Genomic DNA, 14,023 nt, shown 5'->3' with positions numbered 1-14,023 from the left:
GAATGAGGCATTTGAATTTAAGGACACATACATAATCAATTGTATAAATAAGTTGAGCATGTTCTCAGCTCATAACAGTAGCTTTAACGCTATCTATGGAGTATATTCATGGAAATTCGCTTATCTTGGTCGTGTATAAACAAAGTTTATTCAGAGAGAGTTGTATATTTGATACCTACTATACACCTTTATTGATCCATGTTATTACATCACATTTTCTACTTCAACACTCAACATATCTTGTATCTGGAAAGTCCATGAAATTGAACCTAGGTAAAATTCTGTGAAAAACTCTTACACTTGTAGACTACTCTCAGAATGACCCTCAAATATATTTGCATTTTATTTACAATATAGTACTACTGTTACTACGAATGATATCAAAACTCCAGCTTCTATTGACAAAATTCCAACAAATACTGATAAGAATCGAAGAGGTCAACAATATTGATTTTTTGGGGAGAAATTCATTGCAGAAAAATCCAAGAAAATTCTCTGTTCATATCTAAGTTAGAAGATGCGATTACATAGTAAGTTTATAATGAATGTGATTTCTATAGTAGAATTCTTATATCCTGCTCTTTTCTCCCTTTACAACTTCAACCACAACCACCTCGATCTCCAATTAGAGTTAATCTAAATGGAGGTGGCTGTGGTTAGAATGGTACACTGGTAGGTGTCAAATTTAATGTGCATGTGTTCCAACTCTCATAGATTCTATTTTCATTACGGTATTATTGATTTCAGCTCATAAAATTTGTCATTTCTAAATTTCAACATCAAAAGATACGAATATTCATAATGCTCATTTTTTTAAATTCTCATTTGATATGGTGAAATTGTGTCTTTCAATTTAATGATCTCTCATTCTAGAAGTCAAGTAAAGAGTAATAGTATTATAATTCATTATTTACGTTTACTATTACTACTGACCAGTATTTCCTAAATCCCTAATCAATCAATGTATGTAATAAACCTTAGTTTTCAAGATAATAGTAGGCATATTCTCTGAATCATTCCATGTATTGGAGAAACCCAAGTATCTTAAATGAAAATTTCAATAGCCCAACGTGTTACACAGGGCTCTCTCCCCCTACTACAAGTCCCTACTACTCTCTCCTTCTATCGGCTCTCCTGATCACAACTTTTCCGTTAATCCACTGATAATTCTCGGTTGAAGGTCAATTACCACACAGTCTAGGCTTTTACATTGAATCCACTAATTTTTCAGCTATTTTACGCATAAACGTTATTGGCCAATCGCCATTCGATGACCGTGATGCAGTTGATATAAAGTTTACACGGATCACCATCAATTTCCCGCCTACCGTCTGTAACGACTCGAGAATTGCTCATTCTTAAAATCATTCGAACGATACAAACAAAACCAATAAATGAATCAATTCAAAGCGAACTCCGTTTGTCCATTTGTCTATTACTATTCTTACTGAGTTTGTCTATCACCATTCTTACGAATGTTCCTCTCCTCCATCTTTCTCTAGCAATTTGCATTCCATTCCCTCTATCCTTATCTAGTCACTTCCCTCCCACAATATCCTTCCTCCCAGCCTGCCGCTAATTCGACAGTATAATGCAAGAACCCCGGTTTTCTGTGCGTCGGTGTTTTCAACTATTATTGACAAATGATTGTTCAATCATCTGTAAATTTGCTGGATGTTGCAGTCATTAATTTGTACTTTACTTCATATAAGTGAATGTCATTCTTGTTTCTAAGATAATATGTAACTAGAAGATTTGACAAGAGTCTATCTCAAGATCTACATCTTCCTTTTTTCGAATTTTGACAAATACCAATGATTGTTCAATCATTTGTGAATTTAATGGATGTTGCAATCATTAATTTGTACTCTACTTCATGAGTGGATGTCATTCTTGTTCTTAAGATATGTAACTAAAAAATTTGTATGACAAGATTCCGTCTCAAGATTTTCATCTTCATTTTTTCAAATTATGAGACAAATACCACGAAGAGTAATAGGATTGGAGCTTTCATATTATGGAAATATACAAGTCAATAAAATTGTTTGAATATTTACTCCAACCTCATGTATTATAATGGATTGGTATGCTTAAGATATCAATATAGGGATGAGTTAAAGGGAGATGGATAATTGAAGACGCTATTAACTAGGAATATGATGCATGAATGTGTCAAAAAATAAAATTGATTCGAGCTATGAAGATTTGATTCGATTCCATCACCTGCTTACTTGAGATTTTCAAACTATATTTTCATTAGATCTTAGGGTTGCATAAATATCCATCTCACATGAAAGAGAGAAAATATTCTTCCACAAGCAGAGATGATTGAGATATTATGAGAATTATTGTAATCAAGTCTGTTCTTTTTTTCTCAATTGAGATATACATCATGCAGAAAACTTCCACAATAATCATATCTGAAACTCACAATTCTACTTGAAAAATTTGATGAATTTCTTAAGTGAAGATGAATTGGTTAAAAGAGGCTTCCTAAGCTCTCAGCCTCGCCTTTAAGAAGAACATGTGAATCGAATTTAGACGTTTCCAGTTCAGTCAATCTTGGAATAAATAATAAATAAAGTCTTATTGCATATATTTATCGTTGTATACACTTCTCATTAGTTCAATAGAATAACATGACAATGATGTAGGAGAGTAGGAGTGACTGAATTAGTAGCCCACGCCTCCAAAACAAAAGAGCTGTCTGATTGGCCAATGGCTTGAATAGTCGCCTTTTTACTTTCACAGCTCGCTGTGAAAACCAATGAGAAGCGAGCAACTTCAGAAAGTCATGTGCTAATCATTGTCCAATGAGACTGCTCGTTGAATTTGGGGATTGGCTTACACTGGCATAGCCACTACCATATTTATTTATTTTATTAATTTATTTGTTTGTTAATACAATTTACAAATCATATGAATATGATCAGGAAAGAACAACAGGCATTGCCCAAAACTATTCTGCTCCTAAATTTTGATATTATTATCGTTTTGTGGCTTGAGTTAGTTATACCTTTCTCCCTTATAATTTTTTTTATTTTCCAAAATTTTCGAAGTGAACAGAACAGTATATACATTAGAAAAAATACAACAATTAATATAGAGCTGCATCGTGATAAGGTGATATCATTTTTTTTGTTTTTTCAGAATTTTTCATATTCCGTGAATCGAAAAATGCGGTTCAATAAACTTCTGTGAATGTAATCAAAAATTTGTTATCGCGAACAGTAATGAAGAGCAGTCATGGCCTTCATCCCATGCTTGAAGGCTTTCCTAGGTCAGTCATCCCATAGCAGTATTACATAATAAATTATGTTTACTGTCAGTCAAAAGTGTCAAATTATTCATCTCTTTGAGATATTCATTACCATCTAGGGAATAACTGCTCCTTCAAGCCTATAGTCCAGTCAATAAAGACATAAAAAAAGGGGTGTGCTTGCAATTTATATTGTAGTTCTGATTTTTTAATATATTATTTGGGTACATAAGAGAAGTTCAGAACCAATTTCTTCATGCAAAATTTCCTTGTGCTAGATACAGAGTGGCCCAAAAACCTCGTATTTTCGGTTCATTTTCCAGTTTTCAGCTATTTCTGTCAAATCTCGTAATCGGGCAGAAAAATTTGCTTACGCCCTTTTTCTATATTATAAACTCCTGGATAAAATGGGATCATTTGAAACTCTCTGTCTCCAATGAGTAGTGAGTTATGATTTTTCAAAAATTAGTGAAATTTGGAGAAAAAATAAATTTTGTTGAATTTCAGTTTTTGATCAACAATATCTTCTGATTGTTACCATTTAGATGTATAATTCAAAATCCCTCAGGCGTATTTTTGTGTTCTACAATCTGAGATCAGGTAGAGCGCTCTATCTCATATAGATTTCCAGGTACACCTGACAACAATGCTCCTTGTATTGTGAAAAACACCTTATTTTCAGCTTCAACCATCATCACCAACTACATTGCCCTCACATTGATATTTCGCACAATGATATAAGTTCATGAGATTATTTTCTACGAGAATCACCCGTTAGATACACTTCATTCCAGTATTTCCTTGTGAAGAGGCGCGCTTAAGGACACGTCAAGGATCAAAATTTCAAACCCTTATAACTTTTGACAAAATGCTCAGATTCCATTGTACTACACCTCATTCTTCTCGGCTCGTCAAGGCGGTCCAAAATCATGTATCATAAGTCTAATTCAGTCGAAAAATGGAACATTTTTTGTTGAGTGTACTTAAGCCCATATTCCAATACAAAAAAAATGGTCAATTCCTATATTCAAAGCTATGTATCTCGGTAAACCCTTATTATAAAAATCATTACTTGATCTTGAAAAGTACAATAGAATTTATTCTTCCATCTGCAATAAATAATACTTTCGATTCCAATACGATTCAAAAGTTACAGATGATTTTAATAATGGCGATTTCAGTTTTTACATTTTTTTCGTGATATAACTGTTGATGAAGAGTTTCTAAAACGAGTCTGATACATCATAGAAACTCACGATCGATTCCAAATTGTAGATAAATTTATCCTCTACGAGCTCAGTTGCCTAAAATCCATCTTGAATCACTTTTCCCTATCATAGAACTGCCAAAATCGTAATATGAGAAAAATATCTACAATTTCCGGATTTTTTTCAACAATCAAATCTCACTTTACGAACATATTTTTCCATAAATTGTTTACAGCAGATGGAAGAAAAAATTATATTGTACATTTCAAGATCAAGTTATGATTTTTATAATAAGGGGTTACCGAGATACATAGCTTTGATTATAGAAATTGGCCACTTTTTGTGTATTGGATTTGGGCTTAAGTACACTCAACAATGAATTTTCCATTTGTCGACCGAATTTGACTTCTGATGCATGATTTTGGACCGCCTTGACGAGCCCAGAAGAAGAATGAAGTGTAGTACGATGAAATCTGAGCATTGTGTCAAAAGTTATAAGTGTTTGAAATTTTGATCCTTGAGATCCTTTAGCGCGCCTCTCCACTAGGAAATACTGAAATGAAGTGCATCTAACGGGTGATTCTCATAGAACATAAACTCATGAACTTATGTCATTGTACGAAATTTCAATGTGAGGACAATGTAGTTGATAATGATGGTTCAAGCTGAAAATTAGGTGTTTTTCACAATACAAGGAGCAATGTTGTCACTAAATGGATACATCTAATCGGAAGATATTGTTGATCAAAAACTGAAATTCAACAAAATTTATTTTTTCTCCAAATTTCACTAATTTTTGAAAAATCATAACTCACTACTCATTGGAGACAGAGAGTTTCAAATGATCCCATTTTATCCAAGATTTTATAATCTAGAAAAAGGGCGTAAGCAAATTTTTCTGCCCGATTACGAGATTTGACAGAAATAGCTGAAAACTGGAAAATGAGCCGAAAATACGTGGTTTTTGGGCCACCCTGTATCTAGCACAAGGAAATTTTGCATGAAGAAATTGGTTCTGGACTTCTCTTATGTACACAAATAATATATTAAAAAATCAGAACTACAATATAAATTGCATGCACCAATGTATATAGTGACTGGACTACTATTAGATTAGAACGAAACAATGAGCTGTGAGCTGAGTATTTCATTCTTGAAGGTAACAAATTTAAGTTATAATCTTTCGATTTTTATAATTTATCAACTAAGTGTGACTCATATTACCTGAAGTCTTATAATGTACTCAAACAATGGTTTTTTGTAAGAGACAATAATACTACAGTAGTCTACTACAAAACTATGTCTGTCTCCCGTCCCAATAATATAGAAGAAGATCATGAATGAAAATATGATGCTAAAGATCTATGAATGGATTTGTAGTTTTGTAGCCATTGAAATCAGTTCAATTAGTGCCTTAGTGGTTTGTTTGTATTTTCACTGATAAATCCTAGGACAATAGTTACTTGTTTGTAAATAAATAGTTCAGTTATTTGTTTCAAAATCGGGAATTAAGATTCATTTATTCATGAAGAGAGCATAGCCAACAATAAAAGATAAATCAAATTGAATACTCGAAGTAAATTAGAGAGAAAATCCGCATAATAATGTACATTTCATTATCTTACTTCAGATCTTTAAATTTGTAGTCTACGATTTTACCGGAGAACTGTGAAATTCCGAAATCTATTTGTGCAGTAGCTTCTTTTTTTGAGACTGGCTTACCTCTCCTGACATTCCATATAGACTAATTGGCACTTTTTTTAGGGTAAATTTTTGATCTGGTCAACTTTTATACGAATAAATTGGAGTTGATCCTATCTTCCCTTTCTTATTAGACTTGGGAGATTGAGGTTCTATTTCAAGTCGCTTCTCCTTTGAAACTAATCAGCTATCCAAAAAAATTTCTCTCAGGAAAGAAGAGCTAATTTTACTACGTTTTGTAAACTAGAAAACCTAACTGGTGCTTACAGCTTCTATCAATAAGTTCACCAACTAAGTACTATGATCCCATGAACCTCCTGTTCTCAATTGTGATGAATTGAGCCAGACAAATTTTTGACATAGCTTTTGTTTAAAAATAAATTCCAATAAGTTCGTCAACTAAGTAGGCCTACTATAATCCCACAAACCTCCTGTTTATCGTTGTAGCCTAATAAAGAAAGCTAGTCAAATAGTTGACAAGCTTTTGTTTGACTATAAGTTCACCAACTGAATACTATAATCCCACAAACCTCCTGTTCACCACTGTAGCCTAATAAAGAAAGCTAGTCAACTAGTTCGCGTAGCTTTTGTTTGACAATAATTTCTCCGCTATCGACGCCCCAATAATAATGGTGCCGTCGCAATTTTCACTCTGAGACAAATAAAATCAGAGACACTCTGTAAACCACAAATTGGGCGGCAATGATCACTACTCAAACAAAGGCAAGCCGGATGCTGGCTTCCGATGCGCACTAGAGGCGTGTCCTCTGTGATCTGTGCCTGTGCGTCTATGGTTGACTTTTTACTGCTACTGCTATCAATGCCTGTGCGTCTATGGTTGACTTTTTACTGCTACTGTTATCAATGCCTGTGCGTCTGTGGTTTGACTTTTTTACTGCTACTGCAGCTCAAAAATAGTATATAGCTATAATAATATCATTGGTTGCAACTACCATCCTGTCAGTACCAGCTACCCTTCCATAACTTGATGTGCCGATTTGTTCAGCAGCCAATCGAGCAAGCCTTGATTTTGTTGCAGCAAACTTTGGCAAAAATATGAAGACTGGCTGGACGACTACTGTAACGCAGACTTATATGGATATTTTTGTTAGGGAAGAGGGTGGATGATTTCAATTCACTCTTTGACTCTAAAATGTTAATATATGTAGAAAGGGAGGAAAATTTATATGATCTGTCACCCCATTTTCAATAAATCAGAAATCATTGTGTTTTGGATGAACACGTTACGTCGTCGGTCTCGGCTGCCTGAAAAGCAGTCTTTAGTCATGTCAGAGGCCCTGGAATTGATCAGTGGCGACCTGAAAACTCTGACACCAGACCTGAGCCAGCCAGGTCACTCGATATTATTATTATTATTGATGTACTGGGGCAAAAATACACTTTTGGCCCTTTGAAGACAGCACGACTGCCTCTATACCCAATTTTCGGAAACATCATTCATGCAGTAGGCCTACCTTACTATTCAATTAGTATCGACATACAAATTGGTTTTTCTATTACGCTCAACAACAGACATGTTCACAACTAAAAAAACGCGGTTTTCGATGTTCAAAAAACATACAAATTGAGAACCCATATGAATATTTTTGCAATCCCTAATTCTAATATCGTAAAGATTATAGAAGCTCCTAATGTGGATAATTGATCCATTCTATAATATAGTTAATGCTATCTATTTATATGTCAAAGATAATTTATCAATGAGTTTCACTTTATTGGGCCTATTACTTTTCAAATAAGGGAGAAAATGATGCATTCCAGATTTAATATACATTTTTAAATTTGTTGAAATGTTGATGTTGAAAACTGAGAGAATGCTGGGGGAAGTTGGATCAACTTCCCCCAGCATTTTTCCTGGGACCTCGGCATTGGTTTTGTAGCATTTTATTATTCTACCTCCAAGGTCTAGGACTAGAAGTGGATCGACCACTATCATTAAGTATAAAAGGACAACCATCCAAACGCCAATTCGGTACCTAGAGAAAGGAGAAAGTCAACCGCACATAGAGTTGTAAAGGAAGAGAAAGAGGAAAATGTTGAGAGCATATCTTATTATGGAAATGCGGCAGGAGGAAGAGAGGCGCTCAACAATTTGGCGCTGGTTGTACACAGAATCACATGCATTAAGAATTGTTTATCAAACGCGATTTGCATAAATAGAAAGAGCGGTGGTCAGTTTCCGTGGCAAACAGACGCTCAAAATTAGATGGTGAACTGAGCGACTTGTCGTTCACCTCTAGAACGATTCAAAAATGAGCTGAATTCAAATGTGGTCAGCCGCTTTGCGTGACTGACGCAAAGTCTATGATCTCAAGGTCAATGAACATAGAAGATAGGGCGCAACTTATTTGCTAAGTCCGCACACGGCCTTCGCAAAATAGAGAATCACCCGATCTTTGAGATTTGGAGGTTGAAACTTGTATTTGCCCCAGATTCCTGGGGGAATAGTAATTTGTTGGTGTCAAAATTGTAGCATTATTGAGAACAAACAAGCAGCAGTGTAAACTTCAGCCACAAGGCTGGTTCTAAGCTCTTTGATCTGGATTTGAAAAGCTTTCACAGGCAGGAGGTGTGAAGTGTGGTAGGATATAACCGTGATTAATAACAGCACTGGAATGAATGATGGCTTTTTCGGTAAGTTGCCAAAGTTTTCAGCTCTCACCATCTTTACAATACAATCTCATTACTTAACCAATATTCTCAGTTTTATTCCTCCAATAAGTTTTCAGTACGCTTTCAATGTTTTATCTTCACTTATGAATCAGTAGTAATTAAGTAAGTTGGTATTGATTTGTGTAAAATAAAGATACATAATTTACACTATTGATTATTCCATCATTATCCATACATTTTCAATTACATTCATCGTATTTTCCTTTTTCAAACTTCTGAGTGCAGTTGAGTTACCGATTTCCATTGAATCGTATAGAATTGCAAGATTCATCTAGAAAATCTAGGATAGTACTATCCTATTCTTCGAATTTCTGAGATTTTATTACTATTTTATTCAATTTCTATATACTTGGTCAACTATACTATAATAATATTGAGGGTGATGCCCACATAAGCTCTTAGGCTTGTGCGTGGGTAATGAGTGAGAGGAAGGATGATGACAGATGATGACTACTTTTAGGTAGTCGGGACCGACAACTTATCGTCTCCTCCGAAAGACGGGATGGCCGTATGTATGTGATTGTGCTGTGGTCAAAAACTTTTGCCCTGGTCGAGATTCGAACTCGGGTTCTCTTGATTATTAGACCGGCGCGTTATATCATTTACTCCAACGAGCAACCCAATAATACTATAATAAAGCAAATTCAATATAATTATATAGATTACTGTGATATACTGTCATAATTTCCTAATGTTTTTGTACGTTTATCTGAAAATCGCCATTGTGTCCTTATAAAAATGAGCTATTTAAAACCCTATGAACTTGAGCTCTGAAATGTAATTTTCTCTAGGACGCTTCATTCAAGAATTTGAAGGCAAACCAGGTTAGTGGAGTAAAAGGCTGGAATTCATTTCAAAAAGATCAATACCTCATTAACCGATATTGGCGTGCGTTGTTTATTGAGCCCACCATTAGCATATTTCTGTAAACATTGATTAGTCACGTGACAACCAATCAATTGGAACCGTAACACTTTCGTCCAATAAGTGCTTTTGAACGAAGCATTTTTTCCTTCGTGTAGGCCCACTTTCATTCACGTAGGCTAGAGTTTTCTTTCATAGGTGACAATATATTTCACTCAATATTATCATTGATCAACATTATTACATCAAAATATGAAAAAGTGACCGCTAATTATTATTATTTGATTACAGAACATAAAATTGAATGAAATTAGATACTTTACATTTAGACTTGGTAGAGGGGTTTTGAACATAATATAGTATCGTCTAATTAAGAGAAATACTAGTAAGACACATTTAAATGCAAACGACGAGCGATAACCAGACGATTTTGCCGGTGTAGAAAAAAACATACTGTAATCCATACACAATTGAAAATAATTTTGAAAAGATAACTCGCAAACTTCATCCCAGTGGTACATGAGTTTTTTACAAGTTATTGTCTTTAAAATTTGTATTGGATTGTTATAAGCTTAACATGATGTGAGTTTCTTGATGATTTGAAAAAAATATGGAAAGAGATTCTCTTGATATTGGTGAAAAATCGACAAGCAATGTGGTATTTCCGTTCGGCTAGATTTCTCACACATGGCGAAAGTTTTATTCTGTGGTGGGAGATGGACGAGTACATTCAAAGCGATAAATAATTTTCTGGATAAAAGGATTTCAATTTTCAACTCCAAATAACTCATCGAACGAGAGATATTCCATCATTGTTCTTTTTGAGGAATTATGAAAAATTATCAGAATCCTGTACCGAAACATTTCAAAACCACTAATCACTTCACGGGAAAATATATTAATTTTAGAAGTGTAATGAATTGAATTATTCAAATTAATCGAACTTCAATTCACCACAAATTCACATGTTCGCAACAAAACCACTGATGATAGCTGTGAATGACAATCCTACATATTATAAGAAGGGAGCTACAAAATAATTGAAAAAAACCCAGGATTGTAAAAGATTTTGAAGATGTTCAAGGGTTACGTGCTAAAATATACCAATGTAGGCTACACGATGACTACAAATCATTGCTTATGATTTAATGCGATTCAATGATGAGGTGATGAATGAAATAGATATTGCAAATTTCCCATGTGATCACAATTTATGGGGAAATATGGAGAGAATGAAATGATTCTCCGAGTATGGAGAAGTACCAAAATATGTATGTGTCAAGTGTGACACAAATTCAATTCAATAAGACTCACTTGATGTTGTCTGCAATCGTACACTCAATTCTGCTTTAAATAGAGATGTGCAATTTCAAGAGACGATCAAGGACTTGCAGTGACGATAAGCGAGTCATCCACTCCAAGTGCGGTGATCCAGCAGACAGCAAGACACCAAGACAGCTAGACACCAAGACACCAACTCCTGGTATACGGCTGAGTAACACGCCACCACCGTGTTGAGACCAGACTGACTGACTGTCTTCGCCCGTCCGACCAAGATAAGCTTTTGTTAGGTGCTCGAAACACGTAAAGCATGGGAATTAGGGTGAGAAGAATAAACATGGACACTTTCCTCTCCATATTCTGCTCGCCAAAATAATATTAATGAGGAAAACCCTTTGCAGAGGGGCGGCCATGCGGGCTGCTGACGGACCATCATCCATCACAGTTCGACGAACTCATTGTCCGATACAACATGAAAGCAAGCAATCATTAGCCATTCTCTGTTGGTGACAACTTTGTATACAGACTGTCAACAGCTCACATCCAGGAAACTCAATCACTTGATCAATGACCCGCATAGCACAAAGTGGGCTAGGTAATCATAGTCAACTTTTGAATAAGATTTGTCATATTTTCCTATGGAAATCACAATAGATTTATTTCAGACACTGTTGGAAAAACACAGACGTTGGAAATGTTACATTTTGAATTCGTAAAGCATAAAAAAATATTCATTTCAGACACTATTGGAAACACACAGACGTTGGAAATGTGAAATGTTGGATTCTTAAAGCATATACAAAAGATTCATTTTAGACACTGTTGGAAACTCACAGACGTTGGAAATGTGAAATGTTGAATTCTTAAACCATATTCATAGAACCAATACAATAAAAGTACAATAGGCAGCCTACTAAAACTTTCGGAGTATTTGTGAAGGTGATATTGAGGTAGTTATCCATACTGATTAAAATCATAGAGTAAAGATATTTAATTAGATTGTTTGTCTCTGATAAAACCCATACTGGGCAATCTCTAGCCATTTTATCCACAATACTAGAGAAATAAAGATCTAGGAAAATGCACAAGTGGTGTGAATCTGTAATGATGCATGTAATGTATTTTTAAAATTTTGTAGTGCTGTATGGAATTCACAAAGTAAACAAAGTTATATAATATATTCCAGATGAGACTCAATAGCCTATAATGCTTTGGATTAGAGCTTGTAGGATCAAACTAACGCTTGTCTATGATTTTCGTAATATTGTGGCAATTCATTTATCGCATTATTTATAAATCTTGATACAAATCTTCAAAGTGATGGAAGTATCATGATTTACCAAAGAACCATATCAATGGAAGATCCTTGTTGGATACAAGTGAATTAGATGTTGGAAACTGAAACGATGCTTCAACGTACCGGTTTCTGAACTGATTGCAAAAACAAATAATAGTTGGGATTATATTATTAGATTTGAAAAATAATCTTATAAGATTTTTAGGTATTTCAATAGTTTATCATATCTCAGGGAGTCATATAGATGACAGGATTCCCCCATTTACAACTCACATGATCAATGTATTCAGTTTTTCTGTCGTGTGAAGTTCAATCAAGAATTTATTGACTTGAAAAGGTGTCACCTAGAAATGTCAAGTTGATGAGTAAACGTGCGACTCTTGTCACTTCTCATGGAATTATTAGAATTTTCCGACATATTTTACAACTAAACCGTTCGCCATTAGACGTTTTCCGATAATTAAGGACACTCCCAGACACATTATTTGTGAACAAAGATTGCTTTTTAAACTGATTTCTTCTGTGGAGAGTGAAGAATTGTAGTTATAGTCTCTATATGATAGCTACTTAATTATTCATTGATAGATTTCCAAATTTATCATTTATTATTTTTATAGCCGAGATTTTTGTCCCAGTTATGTCAGAGTGACTCTCAGTCAACATTGAAAAGAGCGGTGAAGAATGAAATGATGAATCGATAATTCTTCAAAACGTGACAATCAATAAAATGTTGGAACTGATGTTAAGGCCAAATGAATTATCCTAATCAATTCATTGTATAAAAATCAAGAACATGATTTTTCACGATGTAATTTGTTAGCCAGATTGATTCATGGAACATTGTTTATGATCTATATTCCGTTTCAAATTTTTATTATGCATATTTCCTTCTATGCGAACACTTCTTTATTTGTCACTTGTCATATGATATGAATGTCATTTAAGAAACACGGCACTTCTAAAAATAAGCAGTGAATAGAAGTTCAATTCGACTGCCTCCAATAGCCAAATCTAATCAAATTATTATTATTTCCATTCCCATCTTCAATTTTTCCAACCCACATTCCAGAAGCTGTGAAATCAAAAATATCTTATATCGTGCCAAGAAAAGTATATTTCGCACCTAGGGCCGAAAATGAGACTTTTCTGGCTCGAAATCGGTTTTCAAGTCCGAGGCCGTAGGCCGAGGACTAGAAAAGATTGAGAGCCGGAAAAACATTTTTGCCCATGGTGAGAACGTAATTTTTCGCCACACAGAAAGATAAACAATATATATATGAGAATAATAATTATTCTCATTGTCTATTATAAGCACTTCCGAAAGCAAAAGTGGAAGGTCATTGCTCTAGCAAATCTGAGATAATCTGAATATCAAGAAATTGTCCAAGTATTTTTATTTTTTATTCTGATTTGTCTAAATAACCTAAAAGATTATGTTCAATTATGTAAGAGTTTGAGTTTATACTTTTTATTCTTCCAAATGACAATAAAATGATATTATTATAAATGTTTTAATTATTGAATGATAAACACAAATAATGAAAAGTTTTTGATCAGCTGGTTTATCACACTTGAAAAAGTTTTTGATCAGCCGGTTTATCACACTTGAAAAAGTTTTTGATCAGCTGTTTTAGCACACTTGAAATTCGGCCAATCTGATGTGATCTGAATGTCAATGGAAGTTTAGGTTAGAAGTTCTATCCTTCTATGAAAATCAAA

General features: G+C 34.3%; 1 protein-coding gene across 5 annotated transcripts in view; it reads right to left on the bottom strand.

The window, feature by feature from the left end:
* The window catches only part of LOC111053452, a 55,118-nt gene that overhangs the window by 15,796 nt on the left and 25,299 nt on the right, over positions 1 to 14,023 (bottom strand). The gene's annotated exons all lie outside the window — the stretch shown is intronic.

Source organism: Nilaparvata lugens, chromosome 6, assembly GCF_014356525.2.
Source record: "Nilaparvata lugens isolate BPH chromosome 6, ASM1435652v1, whole genome shotgun sequence".
NCBI classification, from domain to species: domain Eukaryota; kingdom Metazoa; phylum Arthropoda; class Insecta; order Hemiptera; family Delphacidae; genus Nilaparvata; species Nilaparvata lugens.
Note: the sequence above shows the minus strand (reverse complement) of the source record. Positions and strands in the feature narration are given on the sequence as shown.